Source organism: Pelophylax lessonae, assembly GCF_965119305.1.
Source record: "Pelophylax lessonae genome assembly, chromosome: 6".
In the NCBI taxonomy this organism is placed as follows: Eukaryota; Metazoa; Chordata; class Amphibia; order Anura; family Ranidae; genus Pelophylax; species Pelophylax lessonae.
This window is the reverse complement of record NC_138773.1, coordinates 193732084-193750512: the sequence shown is the minus strand read 5'-3', so window position 1 is coordinate 193750512 and position 18429 is coordinate 193732084. Positions and strand designations below refer to the sequence as shown.

Sequence of the window (18429 nt, the reverse complement as noted above, 5' to 3'; positions counted from 1 at the left end):
CCTCTCCAATAAAGTTAACCCCTTCCCTCCCAGTGTCATTTTTACAGTAACAGTGCATATGTATAGCACTGATTACTGTAGTAATGTCACTGGTACCCCCAAAAGTGTCAAAAATGTCAGTCAAGGGTCCGATCTGTCTGCCGCAATGTCGCAGTACCGCAAAAAAATCGCAGATCGCCGCCATTACTCGTTTAAAAAAACAAACAAAAATCTTTCCCTTTGTTAGTAAACGCAATAACTTTTGTGCAAACCAATCAAAATACGCTTATTGTGATTTTGTTACCAAACATAGGTAGCAGAAAACAAATTGGCCAAAAATTAAAAAAAATTTTGATTCTTACATTTTTTTGGGGGGGAATTTCGTATTAAAAAAATGTGAAAAATATTGTTATTTTTGCAAAATTGTCGCACTTTTTCTGTTTATAGCGCATGATCAAAAAATCGCACAGGTGATCAAATACCACTAAAAGAAAGCTCTGTTTGTGGGGAAAAAAAGGACGTCAAATTCATTTGGGTACAGCGTCGCACGACCGCGCAATTGTCCGTTAAAGTCACGCAGTGCCGAATCGCAAAATACCCCCTGGTCAGGAAGGGGGTAAAATCTTCCGGGGCTTAAGTGGTTAAGTTAGAAGCTGATTGGCTACTATGCACAGTTGCACCATATTCTGAGTGCACCCGTTTTAGTAAATTAACCCCATGTAGTTCTTGGTGCATTAACTTTATCACTCTTGTAAGTTCAGTATGGAGCTAATGCCGAAAACAGTAACGCTAAACCTGGAAAGGGCGGAGTTTTCTTACTGAGATTGGTGTGTATATCGCAAGAGCAGCTCACCGAAATTAACAATGTCAATTTCACTAAGTTACTAGAACATGTCTCTTCTTTATTTTTGCAATTACATTTCCATGCCTGATCGTCACCATCCACTCTGTTAAATGCCTTTGTTTAGGATGTGTGTTTACCGTGTGTTTTCATATGAATTTATTGTAGTTTTCTGTATAGGTAATTTACTTGTGAATCCTTAAATGTACTGTACTTCCCTGGTAACCAGGCATAAGGGTGCTAATCCTTGCAAGCTCTGTAAATATCCCAATGCCAGATAACTGATTGTGTGAAACAAGAACAGAGTCCATTGGATAGTATAGATAAAACTTATTTTATTAAATGAATGATTATAAGATACATTTACAAACAATTGCTTGAATCAGGCATGCTGTTAACCACCTCTTGCAAAAAAGCAGATCACAACAACCTTTGCTACATCAGTCTCTCACTTGGCAGCCAGGTTTGGGAGATGAAAAGTCCAATGGATGAAGAATATCTGGAAGGGACACTGGCTCCTAGGGAGTAGAATGGTACAAGGGGCCAAAATAGTAACCAGGAAGAAGAGCACCTCCAGTATTGTGTTTCAGGGTCATGTGCCTTCATCAGTCTGGCCCAAGCCATTGTTTCTAAGTGTATCTCTTATGCTCTTGTTTCTAATTTACTTGTATGTTTTACATGTGGTTAGGATTAAAGTGTTTCTAAAGGAAATGAAAAAAACAAAACATGTCTATGCTTAGCTGCTCTGTGCAATGTAATTGCATAGAGCAGTCCTAAACCTCCTTTTATTGGGTAAACTGCCAGCGCTCCTGGCCCTTCCTCTCTGTCCAGTTCCCCCATGGGGGCACTTGTGTGTGCTCGCTCCTGAGCCCTGCTGCTGCCTCTATTGACACAGACAGTGCCCCCCCCACTCCCTTGTCACTGGCTTTGAATGACAGCAGTGGGAGCCAATGGCTGCCGGTGCCCCAACAAAACTAGTGAGACACAGAAATGAGGGGAGTGAAGAGCTGCAGACGTGCACACCGCTGGATCGAATGAGGACTCAGAAAAGTAAAGTGGGGGGGGGGGGTAAATACAGATGCCTAAATATTTTTTAATCTAATGCAAGGGATGCATTAAGGTAAAAAAAAAAAAAAAAAGTTTTAAACCCTTTAACTCCTTCAGTTAACCACTTTGAACACTTTACTGCATAAAAACAAAGTTGCTTTGTATTAATTTACTGCAGACTTAAGTTGCTTTCTGTAAATTATGCTTATAAAAATACAGCAATTCATTTTTTTTTCTTCTTTTTTTAGCTTTGTCCATGTAAGTTGACTGTTAGAAATATCATTATAGTTACAAGTTGTCTGTTTTGTTAGTAAGTGTATGATCTTTGATATAAGTTTAGTTTTGGCACTTGCTGCTTAAACTGTGAGTTTGAAATGTCCCAATTAGTGTTTCTTAGCCAATGACATTGCTTCTGCCAGGTTCCCAGTCTTTTGGAACTTTTTTCACACCCCTGTGTTTTTGTGACAAGGCTTCTTGCATTTTGGCCAGCTCCAAGTGTTTTTAGACAATAACATCCTTTTAGTTTCCTTGTATGAAGCATTACTTTTTTTCCTGCCTCTGGAAGTGACAGTGTGTTCCTTCTGCAAGTGTATTGTCCAAGGACTTTTCAAAGGATGCTTTTCTTTGGCTGTCTTGTGCATAGTCTGACTACCTTATCAAAAATGCTGACATTCTAGTCTTAAAGCGGAGTTCCACCCAAAAGTGGAAATTCCACTTTAGGTAGTCCTAACCCCCTGACATGCCACATTTGGCATTTTTTTTTTTGGGGGCGGGTACCTAGTTTTGACAGGTACCCGCTCGGAGCGCCGCGGCGCCCTGAGCGGAAGTTCTCCTCTCCCCCCCTCCCTGCAATCTTCTGGGACATGTCAAAGGTCCCAGAAGATTGTCGGCCAATCAAGGCGCACAGCGCAACTCGCGCATGCGCAGTGCGTACCCGGCTGTGAAGCCACAAGCTGTCCCAGCCGGGTGCCCACACCAGTGATGCCGGCGCCGCCGAGACCAGAGGGAGAGGATCGAGGCTTCGGGCGGCCGCATCGCTGGACCCGGGGACAGGTGAGTGTGTGTTTATGAAAAGTCAGCAGCTACACTTTTTGTGTAACTCCGCTTTAAGTCTTCAGAGAATAGCTAATTGTCCATCAATATGGACATAGAAAATGTTTCAACATGTCCCTTTGACAAAAGTCAAATAAACATTGGACCTCCTTCAAGTAAGGCAGTCCACATGCTTATTTAAATATTGTCCGGTTCATGCTGGACCAGGAGAATTTTCGATCAGTGTATGGCCAGCTTAAAGCGGAGCTTCAGTTTATGCAAACAAATGTAGTAGCTGCGACTTTTATTATAAGGACACTTACCTGCCTCTGTATCCAGCAATGTCCTCACCTATGTCGATTCTTCAGTCGGCTTCGTGTGCAGGCATCCGGATCTTCACGAAGGGAAAACAGTAGTAAAGCCTTGCGGCTTCATAGTGAGTTCCCAACTGCGCATGCATGAGCCATGCTGCACTTAGTGATTTGTCCAACAGTCTTATTGGACCTGTGAAGTGTCCCAAAAGGGGGGCCGAATTTCTGCTCAGATCGCCACAGTGATCTGACCGGAAGTGGCCGAGTGGATACCTGTCAAAAATCAGGTGCCTGCTCTCTCCCCAATAAAAATGTGCCATATGTAATTGGAGGGGGGGGGGAGGTTAGGATGAAGAGCAGAACTTCCCTTTTTGGGTGAAGTTCCGCTTTAAGGAGGGAGGGCGGACCGAGTCGGCTTCAGTGAGACATCTAGCGATTTATGACCAGCCATACATATTTTCAAGTGTCACATACTTTGACTAGTCCCAAGTTCCTATATTATCCAATGTTCTATGAAAAAAAAATCTAGTGATAAATTCTACATTGTCACTTGTAGGGATGCACCGAAATGAAAATTTTGGGCCGAAAATGCAGGATGCCCTTGGCCAAAAACCAAAAATGACTTTTTTCCCCCAAATTATTTTAAAATAGATAGAACGGGGGCATACACCAAAAACAGGCAGCAACGTACACCTGTCGCTGCCACCCTGTCACAGTATATGTACTGTGACGGGTTGGCAAGTGGTTAATTTAATTACCAATGGTATTTGTATTATGCAGCATGAGGGGGTTAATGTATTGCCACTGCTGGTCACTGATGCATTAGTGACCGACCAGTGTCAGTGTTAATTAACACTGGTTGCACTGATACTGGTTGCACTAATGCAGCACAAAGGGGTTAATTAACTGCCACTGGTCGGTCACTAATGCATCAGTGACCAGCAGTGGCAATACCTTAACCCCCTCATGCTGCATAATACTAATACCATTGGTAACCTCGCCTCAGCGTTCTCCCTCCCCCCTGCCTCAGCATCCCTCCCCCCCTGCCTCAGCTTCAATCACCATGTGTCCTTCCTTTCAAAAGACCCGCCTCTGGCTGGTGGCCCGCCTACCGGTGATGTCACTACTACTACGATGTGCATGAATGAACTAACACATCGGGCGGGCGAGCGGCCGCTAATAGCTATAATTAAGTGAGCCCTTCATTTTCCTGTCAGCGGAGATGCCCGCCTGATAGGGAAGTGAAGCGCTCACTTAGTTACAGCTATTACCGACAGCTCGCCCGCCCGCCCAGTGTGTTAGTTCATTAATGTACATCGTAGTAGTAGTGACATCACCGGAAGGCGGGCCGCCAGCCAGAGGCGGGTCTTTTGAAACCTGCTCTGCGCTTGTGGCGGCCATCATTAATATCGGCATCTTTAACCCATTTTCGGCCAAAATGGAATAAGCCCATTTTCAGCCGAAAATTTTGGTTGCCGAAATTTCGGTGCACCACTAGTCACTAGTATTGTAACATAACTGTAATTTATTTTTGTCACATGATAAATCTTGATCACCTGTAACATTCTTCTCATCCATTATTGTGTATTATATGCGATTACCAAAGCTTATAGTCCTACACTATACGAAACAGGCGAGAAATTATTTATAGTCCTACACTATACGAAACAGGCGAGAACTTATTCCTGTTTGGTGCATGCTGGGAAAGATTTGTCAAAAATAGGAGTTTAGAAGCACAGTAAAAAGGGTTCCTGTTTAAATAAAGAGGAAACAGTAATGATAAAATATGTACTTTAAAAATGTTTCCTAATAGAATAGTAATTTTATGCTCAGTGATATATATATTTTTGTAAAGATTATATTTTTAGTAAGTTATTCCATATCAGCGAATACAGTCTATTGGCGAGAACAGTTAGTAAGCTAATGGCACTACCTTGTACATAAGGAATATGACCTTTCAGAGTACAGAGAAAAAGTCCAGTAAAACAAGGCTACTTATGATCAGCTATAGGTTTTACTGGCTTTGTAAATGTGTAAAGATGCACTTTATTGTCATCTTTTGATTGATGGGTTCTACAGACGTTATTTTAAACCTGAAGCCATCATATCTGCTTATTAGCTTTAATAGAATAAGATGCTACGAATCATATCGCTGAAAAGCATTTGAAGTGGTGGTGCTGAAGACATTGCTTGTTGTAGTGCCATGTCATGTGAAAGTTTGGATGTACTTCATTCTGTTACTAGGCTTTATGAATACAAGCTTGCATATGGAAGTAATAGAATATACAGACTTGGGGCAAGAGATACTGCGGAAACTGAGTGTGACCAGGCCACTGAAAAAAAAGTAGCTACTACTGTAGTATGTACTTTATAAATATATAGTTTAATGCACTTCACAGGAAGGGGCCACAGAGAATACCTTTTAGCAGTGTGGTATAATCCCTAGATATAGTTTAGCTACGTTCAGACATTATTATAATATAAGTCTTTACAGATTTTTAACGACACATCAGTGTCCTCTTTAACGGTTATACAGGAAGGGTGCCAATTCACTGTAACCCATCTCGGACATTGTGTAATAATAGATGAGATGTCTTACAAATTCCTGATTCTTTTTTGTTTGTTTTGTTCTTTATGGGCATCCCTCTGTCACCTACAGGCTCCTCCTAATTAGTAAAAGGAGCAGTGGCATAATGTGTAAAGCTCCTGCCAAAAAAAAAAATTATCCAGACCAAATTAACTATTTAGTAATTGCTTTTAGTTGCGGATCATAAAAAGAGAAAGATTTCAGATGTAGATGCTCCAAAACCAAGATTGTCAGTGAGGATTCTTATCTGCTTTTATCCCTAGGCTCCTATAAAAAGTCTAAGGGCTCTTTCACACGGGCGTTCAGTTTTTTATGCCCGATCAGTTCCTTTTTTTTTTTTTTTGAAACGGACACGGATGACACTTGTGTCATCCGGTCCGTCTGTCCGTTTTTCATCCCATCCGTTTGCGGATGAAAAACTGACATAATGTATCTCTATGTAAATACGGATGTCAGCGGATGACACCACTGACATCCGTTTTTGCGTCCGTTCCGTTTTTTGAACGGAAGAAAAAATAGGTTTCTCTTCCGTTCCAAAAAACTGAACTGAACTGAAAGGACGAAAAACGGATGTCAGCGGATGGTCATCCACTGACATCCGTATTTACATAGAGATACATTATGTCAGTTTTTCATCAGCAAACGGATGGGATGAAAAACGGACATACGGAACGCCCGTGTGAAAGAGCCCTTAGGCTTGGTTTACACCACTGCAATGGGACTTTGATGCAACTTTTGCATATTTTGTGAAGCCAAGTCGCATTGTAAATTACACCAAAGTAGTGCAGGAACCTTTTCCAAAATCGCACCGTTCTGAGTCACATTTGATTAGAATGTAACATGTTCCAGCTATTGCATCTGATCCGATCTGCTCCCCTATTAGTTCTATTAGTGAATGAACTACATCTATTGTCGGCCTCCGCAGCCAGCGGCTTGTAGTTCCCAATGAACTGCAAGGGTGCTGGTTAGCGCTCTTGTAGTTCAGTGATTCTTCCTGCCATTCAGTAACTGTCTGTCTTTATCGTAGGTAAAGGCAGACAGCTGACTTGAGGGTCTGCAGGATCCAGGCACTGCACCCATGATCTACTGATCGTGGGTGCAATGCCTTACAGGCTGCAGAGTGTAAAAAAAATGTGCATTTATTATTTTTTTAAATCAAAAAGATGTGCATTTATTTTGTAAAACATAAACTTAACCTTTTTGTAAGTCTTTTTCTCAAAAACAGTTTAAAACAGGTTAGAAATATGGTGAAATGTATTGTGGTATACTTTTCTTGAACCATGATGAAAGTATGATCATTTCTTGATAAGGAGAGGTGTGGGCAAGGATAAAAGATTATTCTCCCCCCCCCCCCCCCCCCCACCAAAGAGGATGCTCTTGGAGCCTTGACATGGAAGAAAATACTTTAGTAGAGGTGGCCAAGGGAGGTACAAGAGAGTTTAGAATTATCCAATTAGTGATTGACAAGAAGCCACTATCCACAATGATGAAGCCTTGACTGTATTGTAATATTTTAGGCTGTGAATAGTAAAGAGGTTTTTAAGGTATGTGTAGTGATCATCTTGGACATTGTCAACCAAGGCGTTGCATTGCTCCTCCTGGTTACTAATGTAGTTACCAATTCCCTGGATCTAAGTGGTAAGATACCCACCAAAATTTTAGTGCAGAGGATCTTTTAATGTTAAGAACCACAGGACTTGTTTCTGTGGGAGAATGTCCTCTCTGGCATTTCACATAGTAATGAAGAAATGCTGCCCTGTACAGACCAGTTCTGGAGCTAGGTTATTTGGTTCTGAACACTTTTGGGTTCATGTTATAATGGACATATTCTTCAGCTGAGTATCGCTAAGGTTTAAAAGCTAGAATAAGAGTGTGTAGTGCTTAGTTTTTTTTTTTTTAGAGGTTTTACTTTAGAAGAAAATGCTCAAATACCACATCTGAGTACTTTGGCAAGACACCCCAAGGTTCATAACTGGCATCTGATAGGTAAAGCAGATAAGTATATTTCTGAAAACCAAGGAAGAAACCTGAAAAATCGACATGCTTTATAAAGGTTCTCCTTTATAGGACCATACTTAAAAAAGAAGTCCTATGAAGTTGCACATAGGTTCTCTCTCATTCTAAAGCTGTTTGCAAACAGTTAATGAATGTGCAGTAGAAATGGCAGGAATGTCACAGGAGGAGATACTGATGGATTGCTTGCTGGGAAGAATTAAGTGGATTGGAGTTAACCAAAATCAGACAAAAATGCCTTCTATCTAGCATCTGTAATTTTGATGTACTTCCTTCTGCATATCAGCTGGGAAACCTTGCATAATAGATGGTTATTAACCTCACTAAAACCGTATGTGCCTGTTTTATGATCTTGTGCGTAACTGGGGTTTGGCACTAGAGTCATAGTACTTAATTTCACAATCGTTCACTGAGCATAGGTGTATCATGTCAAAATAAAAGTTCTTCTCAGATTTGCTATCTTGGATAAGCGGGCTTAAAGTAAAGAAAAAAAACCCCAGAAATGATATAAAATCTAGCTCCAGCAATTAGACAAGAATTTCAGGGCTCTGACATTTAATTTGTGGGAGCAGAAAGGGGTATCAGTGGACTTAGTCAGTTTTTGCTTCAGTGGTACATGTTCAATTACTGTGCTATTATAGTTCTCTAAAGACCATTAGTAACACTTCTCTACAGGCTATGTATAGGAACACATTGGCAGCACATTCAAAACAGAGTGCTAAGGACCATGTCCCAAGCATTTTTGTGGTAGTGATCTGTAGCAGCTACAAAATTGCTCTACTTAGTGTGTTTTTTGCTAGAAAGGAAACAAGCTAATCTGGAGAGAACAGTGCTTTATTTATGAATGCTTTGCGATAGGCTAATTGGTGGCTCGATCACAAAAGTCCAGCACCATGCTGTAGACAGGACTGACCCTTTCTGGAACAAACGTGGAGAGCCTGCAGCCAAAATAAACTACGTTCTAATAGTCATAACTTTTGTCTTGTCAGGTTTAATTTAATTCAGATTTAACCTATTTACATACGCTTTGGAAGCAGATGTTTTAATTGACTTGTATAGAACTTACAGAATATGTAATTTTACCACTTGAATATGATGTATATCCTACGTGATTTGGAATCTTTTGCATTTTGTTGCTCATTGCTGGGCTCTGGAAAGTCTCTTTTTCTTCATGCTTTGGAACGTTGTCCAGTTTCTCTAGAGCTAGAGCAGTGGTCTCTATTGACTGATTACATCATCTTTGTATGGGGTAATTCTTGGAAAAGATGCTTCTTAGAATCCCACGCAGGGAACTGTGATAGAGGACTGAAGTTTCCTTTTATTTTCTTAATGAGCTTCCTGTCAGTATTGTAAAAACCCTTTGATAATTAAAGTAATGGAAACCATATGAATGTTTCAAGGGTAAAAATAAATCAATTATGGGTAATGGTATTAGGTTGGGTAAGCCTGCTTTTTGTTGAGATGAGTTTGTTACATATATAACACTCTTGTCAAAACTGACACATAAATTCATGTGGTTTAATATATTGCATTCCTGCTTTTACGCAGGCCATGCACACATTGTTTGCATTCAGTCTTGTAGGCTGATTGTAAAAAACGATCTACCGGATTCCCCCATCCATGCTACACAGTGCAATTATTGTATTTTTACACCGGACTTCACCAGCTGTCAAAATAAATGAACATTAGCTGCACCTGATTGAATGCGGGAGCTTTTCAACTGACCGTTTTCCACCCGGCTCCTTTAATTTTTCAATCGAAGGATGTAGGGCAGGAGACGACAGGCAGGGTCACCAGGAACCAGCCAAAATTCCAACGGGGGATGGCCGATTTATTCTTTCTGCCATACCTACCAAACAAGCACACACAGATGCTAATGCAGCATAAGACCCCTACTTTTGTTACCATTATGGATTAATTATATAGTTTGTGATGTACACACACCGAGTAATCAAAATTGATACTGTCTTTTTTTCCTTACTACCTTACGCATGATCATAGTATACGGTTATGCTCATAGGTTTACATACCCTGGCAGAATTTATGATTTCTTGGCCATTTTTCTGAGAATATGAATGATAACACAAAATCTTTTCTTTCACTCATGGTTCGTGTTTGGCTGAAGCCATTTTTTTTTCCAAAAATATTTATTGAAATAATAAAACAATACAGAAGATAAAGAGAAGGGTCAAATCCAGTATAACAAAACACCAATATGCCCTATAATACCTCTCCTTGGTACGGGAGGTGTCTTATACACAGATTACATAACAGTGTAAAATAACATTACAAAGCCTATAAACACGTAAGCAAGGGTGTAGCAAGAAGTGGTGGGGCAGTGCATTAGGCTGAAATTTGGCTCTATGGTAGATGATGGCCTAAGCTGTTTGAGTCTGTAAAGAGGATAATAATTCCTTGGTAGGGTGTTGGTGTGGGCATGTATAAAGCCAGGGTAAGGGAGAAGAGAGAGGAAAAAAGGGGGGAGGGGTAGCGTGGGCAGTTTGTTGTGACGCGTTTCGATTAGTTCCGGCCCCTTGGCAACCGTTGTTGATCACAGGTTCTTTATAGGGGTAGTGAGAGTGCTTACTCTTTCCTTGTTTAGGAAAGGGGGGGGGGGGTCTCCAGATAATCGTTGGTATCTAAAAGGACGGAAAAAAAGAGTACCTAGCGTGTATTACAGGTAAAGATGAGTGTTAAGGTGTATTACGTCGGTGCGATAGATGGATCAGTTCGCATAAGTGTCTTGTACTCCTCTGTGGTAGTGAAATGTGTCCAACAGGCCCAGGTGCCATTTATTATCAATCAACAGTGTTTACTCTTTTTAAATCATGACATCAGAAACTACCCAAATGACCCTGACCAAAAATTTACATACCCTGGTGATTTTGGCCTGATAACATGCACACAAGTTGACACAAAGGGGTTTGAATGGCTATTAAAGGTAACCATCCTTACCTGTGATATGTTTGTTTGGTATTAGTGTGATTCTTAGTCATGGGGAAAGCAGAAGAATTGTCAAAGGATCTGTGGGAAAAGGTATTTGAACTGTATAAAACAGGAAAGGGATATCAAAAGATATCCAAGGAATTGAGAATGCCAATCAGCAAAGTTCAAACTCTAATCAAGAAATGGAAAATTAGGGGTTCTGTTAAAATCAAACTACGGTCAGGTAGACCAAGTAAAATTTCAGCCACGACTGCCAGGAAAATTGTTCAGGATGCAAAGAAAAACCCACAAATAACAGGGGTCATTAAATATCAGGGGTAATACAGGACTCTGAAAACATGTGGCAGGGCTGTTTCAAGATGCACAATAAGGAGGCACCTGAGAAAAAGGGCTGGATGGTTGAGTCGCCAGAAGAAAGCCATTACTATGCAAATGCCACAAAGTATCCCGCTTACAATACGCCAAACAGCACAGAGACAAGCCTCAAACCTTCTGGCACAAAGTCATTTTTGTCCACAACCATAAACGCTACATTTGGAGAGGAGTCAACAAGGCCTATGATGAAAGGTACACCATTCCTACTGTGAAACACAGAGGTGGATCGCTGATGTATTGGGGATGTGTGAGCTACAAAGGCACAGGAAATTTGGTCAGAATTGATGGCAAGATGAATAAAATACTGGGGGAAAATTTGCATTCATCAGCCTAGAAGCTGCGCATGGGACGTACTTGGACATTCCAACATGACAATGATTCTAAACACAAGGCCAAGTCGACCTGTCATTGGCTACAGCAGAATAAAGTGAAGGTTCTATAGTGGCCATTTCAGTCTCCTGACCTTAATATCATTGAGCCACTCTGGGGAGATCAGATGTGCAGTTCATGCAAGACAGCCCAAAAATTTACAGGAACTGGAGGCTTTTCTGCCAGGAAGAATGTGCAGCTTTACTATCTGAGAAGATAAAAAGCCTCATCCCCAAATACCACAAAAGAAACAGTATTAAATACCACAAAATACACGGTATTAAAAACTGGGGTATGTAAGTTTTTGATCAGGGTCATTTGGGTAGTTTCTGTTGTCATTATGATGTAAAAAGAGTAAACACAGTTGATTTGATAATAAATGGCTTCAGCCAAACACTAACCATGAGTGAAAAAAGTTTTTGTGTTATCATTCATATTCTCTGAAAAATGGCCAAGAGATCATAAATTCTGCCAGAGTATGTATTGTAAACCTATGAACACAACTGTAATACTGTTTTGTCAAGTCTTTCCTATTTCAGATCTATTTGCCTGCAGGTCAGTCAATTTTACACAGATTTTACAGTATAAAATAGTTAGGAATCTACTTCCCTGTCAGCCTTATTTCACAACATTCCTATGCAGCTCACTAAATTGTAAATTATTATTTTTTACCTGTAACAGCAAAGCGTGTTGCTTGTATCATTGGCACTGTTGGTAGGAAGTCATTAAAGTGACGCTATCACTAAAGGGTCAAAAACAAACACCTGTAGAAAGAAGAGGCAATATACTTGCCTTTCTGGCAGCCTGTGTCTAAAATTGCTGCCGCGATACTTGTTGACAACTTCAAGTATTCCACTTTTACACATTTGGAAATGTTGAACACTAAAGGCCAGCGTTGCACCAGTGCTTTAGGACCCCAGCTGCTAGAAAGTGAATTGGCTCTATTTTCTACATCTTTTCCTTTTTGCTGTTTTGACCTTGTAGTTACAGGGTTACTTTAAAGTGGACTTTGCATCAAATTATAAGATAAAGCTAGTTAATAGAGCCCATACCCCCCATGTAAAACCTAGGTGAGGGTGCCAGAAAATGGGGTTTGAGGAAAGTAACATTTACTTTTATCTTCTGATTTCCTTTAGTTTGCTTATTTATTTTACACAGTGTGGGTCCACTAAATAGGGGTATCTTGCATTTTAATGCATGGGCCACTTAAGCGGTAGATGTTGGTGACTATCATGTTATGCACTGATATAAATGGTTCTACTATAGTGCTGTGCTGTCTTTAATTAAAAATGTCAAATGTTCATTATAGAATAACAAAGATAATAATAAATCCGTACAATCTCAAAACAAAAGAAAGAAACCAAATGCCAATCAATATAAAAGAAAACATGTACTGTGCTGAACAGTGACATAGCTCATAAGAATAAACAATGCTCTGTGATGCACGTACAAACATGGAAATGCAGTCAATAATGTGGTTCCAAACAGTGTCCCTTTACCATACCAATATTCTTGTGTAAACAATCTTCATCCAGTGTGTCACCTCTTTGTTCACTAGCCTCTCACCTGAATTTCACTTGAATACCACATGTGATTATAAATCTCCAATGTGCCTGCTGTACTTCTTGCTCACCACTTGATGTCCTCGGTAGTTCAAGCTAGTGCCCTCTGCTTTGTGCGCATAATTATAGGTATCCACGGATAAACTTGCCATGCAATAGGAGTGGGGTATATGAAGGACACTTTCATTGTGTAGTAATTTAAACCATTTATTGGAATAAAAGCTCCTAAAATGTACATAAAAGAACTCAATGTCCAGTTTTATGATGAGCACCGGACTAATTCCGGGATCTGCGTCACTTCTGGTATCCCCGTATATGCTGTACGCATTACGTCACAACTGCGTGACTTCTTCAGGTGATCCCCTGAAGAAGTCACGTGGTCGTGATGTAGATACCGGAAGTGACGCAGATCCCGGAATTAGCCCAGTGCTCGCTATAACGCTGGACATTGTGTTCTTTTATGTAAGTATTATGAGCTTTTATTTCAATAAACGGATTAAATTACTAAACGATGAAAGTGACCTTCATGTACCCCCACTCCTATTGCATGGCGAGTTGATCCATAGATACCCATAACTATGAGCACAAAGCACAGGGCAATAGCTTAGACTACCGAGGCCATCTAGTGGTGAGTAAGAAGTACAGCAGGCACATTGGAGATTTAAAATTCACATGCGGTATTCAAGTGAAATTCAGGTGAGAGGCTAGTGAACACACAAGAATATTGAAATCTTACGGTGAAAGGAATCGTATCATTGACTTTACTTCCATGTTTGCACGTGCATCAAATAAAACAGCATTGTTTTATCTGATGAGCTATGTCACTGTTCAGCACAGTACAGGTTTTCTTTTATATTGATAGGCATTTGGTTTCTTTCTTTTGTTTTGAGATTGCACAGATTTATTATTATCTTTGCACATTTGACATTTTGAATCGCAGACAGCGCAGCACTAAACTACAACCATTTTCATTCTGACCATTAGCATTTGGAGAAGCTTTTCAGTGCAAGCAGGAGTCTGTACAGTTATTTCTATTTATTTTCACCAGATAGCGCAAGAGTTTTTACTTCATATTATGCACTGTTAGAATTTGTACTGCTCAGTTTTATCCCCACATTGGTAATCTTGTTCACTTCTTTGAAAGGAGTGTAGTTTTTTTATTTACTTGTATGGAAAAGTGCATATTCTTTAAACGGTAACTCGGCTTTTAAGGGGAAAAAAAAAAAAAAATAATAATATAGCATATACAATTGCTGCACAAGTCCTACTGTAATTTAAATGTCATCAAGGACTACCTTTCCTTTTCAATCTGCAGTGCTGTAATTTTCTGTAAAATGCAATATGGCAACAGAATGCCCCCCAGAAATGTTATTTTCCGCTTGTGTGATTGACTTACTGATTTTCCCAGAACTCTGCAGTAAGATACAAGTCAGATTTCGGGCATCCTGTGCAGCAAAAAAAAATCATTTTTGGTAAGACACTTCAGAAGGGAAATCACGTATAAAGGGATTCAGACCCTGTGGCTTTCCTTATTAGAGCCCTGCAAGTGCAGCAGCTGATTGATAATTATAAAGTAAAATTCACTTTGCACATGGACACAAACAAAGCAGCTATTCAGAAAAACAAAAGGTAGGTATCTGAAACAAAGTTTGTTAAAGGAGAAATACAGCCAAAGCTCATTTGGCTGTACTTCTCCTGTGGATCACAGGAGTGTGGTTTATTCTGCAATCCTGTGACCCCTTTTCAGCAGACATCAGGCTGAAGCTGACGCCACAGAGCTGGTCCAGGCTCGGGCAGGATTGCGACAATTACGTCAGTATCCACCCACAACCCCTGGACCATCCTCAGCCTCTTAGTAAGCTGCTCCTGCCCCACGGGGGACTTGGTTGGTAGAGCAGAGAATGGTGACTGACAGTCAACAGCTTTCAGCTCATTGAGTACTGAAAACCAAGCGATCAGCGTTCTTTGATTGCTCAGTTCTCGGTCTTAGAACCGGCGGGGGACAGATGCAACATTGGATCTGTGCTGCATCCACCTAGCAGTGCCTGTGGCTGGTTTGCTGCAAGGGCTGTTTGGCTGACAATTTTCAACCTAACTCCTTTAGCAAAAGTCACCCAAAATTCTAACAGTGTATGACCAGCTTGGGTCTGAGAACATCTTGTCGCAAATTTGTCAAAAATTAGATCCAGTGCAAAAGTAATGAAAGACAACCTAGATTGTTTCCTGAAAAGCCTATTTAAGAAGGGCTGCTTTTTCAAAGGTCCAGTTTGACCATAATTACTAAACAAATCCTAAAGTGTTGTCATGCAGAGCACATTTCACTTCACGCTACCTTGCATTTACCAGGACAACACACTGTAGCACCCTGGTATCTGCAGACACTAGACATCATTGCATATGCAAGAACTGCTCCTAATGTGGAAACATTTAAATAAAATTACAATTTGCAGCATTAAAATGGAACTACAATAAAATTCTTTCACTGATTAACGGGGGGAGGGGGCAGTTGCACCAGCACATATTATTAGGTGCCTAAGACAGAAACCTAGATGTCATTTAATTAACATACTGCATCTACTAACTTAAAGTGGATATTCCCCCTGTTCCCAGAGCAGTTGCTAGTAACCATGGCAACAGATGATTTTTAACACTTAAACATTTATTAAAACAATCAAGAGATTCTTTTGGGATGATGTAATTAGACTTCTTTAACACTCCTGGAGGCCTGCTTCTTTGAGATAGATTTAAATCGTAACCTCTATGGGGCTTATAAAATCTGGTTGTGATCGATTATGTAAGCGAAATGTCTGTCTTATCTTCCTTTCTTTTCATGATGCTTTAAAGTAGAACTAAACCAGTAATTTAACGGTTCCAAACAACAGTTTCATTCCTAGCAAGCTGGGAATGCAAACTGTCACATTTGATTGTGCTGTCAACCAAACTTTTAAACTATCAAATGCCTGGAGTCATATCTGATCACATTACCTTGACAGTTGCAGATCAAACAAAGACCAAGATGGCAGCTTCCAAGGTTGTAAAGGATAGGATGATTTAGTTCTGCTTTAAACTGGTAGATTATCAGTATTGTGCAATCTGGTAAACATTTCTAGGATATACCATGGTGAAAGTCAGCTTCTCCCAAAGCTGATAGTTTGGTTGTGCTTCTTTGTATTGGGTGGCAGGCTGAATTGCATGAGACTTTTTGCCATCCACATTTTCATTTTTTCAGTAGCCAATTCTAGCTTGATTATATCATTGGATACCTTTAAAAGATTCCTCAAGAAATAAAACAAATATTAGGGAGGACCCTAGGTTTAGGAAAGTTATCCCTATGTTATGACTACATAGGAGGGGTAGAGACCCTAATCATTGAAATAGATTATGAAGCTGACTGGTCATTTAGCCCAGCTGTGCCCTCCTAGATCTGAAATATGAGGCCTATTCACACCAGCAACACTTGAAATTGTCTTGCAATAATACATGCCAATTTATTATGTTGCATTATGTAGTTTTTTTACGGACTATAATGGCTCGTTTCCACTGAGCTTTCTGGTACGGTTCGGTACGGTATGCTATTTATGCCGTTTCCATTATGAATGGTACCCTAATTCCGTACCGTACCACTTTTTGGTACCCTTTCGTTGGGGTACCAAGCACATTAGTACCGTACCAACAGGGTGAAGCTACACTCTGCAGAACTTTGGTTGACAGAGAATCGTCTATCACAGCTTTCCTGCTACACCACGCCTATCATGAAAGGGTACTATTGGCAGTGGAAACGCAATGTGTACCGTTCCGCACCGTACTGAACCGAACCGTACCGTACCACTCAGTGGAAACGAGGCATTATATGCAATTTCCTGTGCTTATTGTAGCAAGTGTTTCTGTATTAGGACCTTTGCCATAGACTTTAAAGGACCAAAACATTTTAGTTTTCATTTTGGACACAGTAGAGAAGGCATAAAACCCATATCAGATTATTTTTTGCTGTCTGTGTCACATTGGAAAGATTTCTTCTTGCATCTTGTCCCAAAGATGGAACTGGAAGTGAGAGAAAATCTCTGCTATGAAAGTGTAATTCCCCTCGTAGATAGTTGTCATCAGAACTGGTGTTTCCATTAAATAAGTAACCACTGTAAAATGTTCCTATTCCTCTCTGGTAATCAGGACAAATAGAATAAATCTAACCCTTCCACATTCTCTATCCAAAAACTAAGATATATATATATATATATATATATATATATATATATATATATATATATATATATATAAACTTTTTTTTTTAGGAGTATAATTCGTTTTCAAAGAACACTTCTTTAAATTATTGTTGCAATATTTACACTCAAGTCATTTTTTATTGTGATTTTCATGTTTGTACTTTTTTTTTGTATTAAATACTGAGATTTTTAGATTGATGTGTAGAGGGAGTTTTGTGTTTGATTTAACCCTATTTATCTTGTCTCCAGGAATGATGTTGTACATGTTTTCTTTTATTGCATATTAAGACTTTTTTTTTTTTTTTTAAACATGAAATATTGTGTAGTAATAATAATAGAATGCAGTATTCTTATTTATGAGGACAATTAAAGTGTACACCCCAAAACAACTGACAAAAGCAATGCCATCTTAGTTTAAGTAACAATAAGGTTAAAGGAGTAATAAAACCAAAACTAACCAAAAAGGTAAAGGCTTAATAAAACCAAAACCAAAAATTTAACATATTGCTGCTTACCAATCCTTAGACTTAGTGGCTGCATTAGTTTTTTCTTTTTTTTTTTTTCCATCTGTTTTCACCTGGTAATTTGGCCAGTAACACACCACCTGTATAAGAGTGCCCCCAATCTGGATGAAGGAGCAGCAAAGACACTTTTTGACAGCAGCTTTGTCAGTCTAGGGGGAGGGCAGAGTTAGATGCACTAACACATTGACACAAACTCCAGCACACACTGTTTAAGCAGTTACGGAAACTTTTTTTTTCCTTTTGGGATAAAGGTTTCACATAAATAAAAGCTGATCATTGAAAAAGCCCCTGTCAGTAGTAATTGGTTGGTCTCATCCTTGTAACTGATACATCTGAAAGAGAACGTGTTCTTTTGAAAAACCGCATCCTTACTGGCAGAATGGCCAGTTGGCAATAAAGGAAAGAAAATCTAAAAATTAAAACTAATGCAGCGACAAAAAAATGAATGTTTGCTTTGGGTTTATTACCTCCTTAATGATGGAGACCTGCGCCTTTCTTTTAGGTTTTCTGCAGCCTTCGCTCTGTCTCCTTTGTTGATAGGGAACCTAAATTGCAAAAAAAAAAGAATCTTTGGCATCCGGCTTCTTCTTACTTATTTTGTGTTGGCCCAATGACCTCTCCAA

The 18429-nt window shown here is 39.8% G+C and overlaps 1 protein-coding gene across 4 annotated transcripts in view; it reads left to right on the top strand.

Annotated features, from left to right (window-relative positions):
* The window catches only part of RAPH1 (Ras association (RalGDS/AF-6) and pleckstrin homology domains 1), a 330513-nt gene that overhangs the window by 170243 nt on the left and 141841 nt on the right, over positions 1–18429 (top strand). The window lies entirely within an intron of this gene.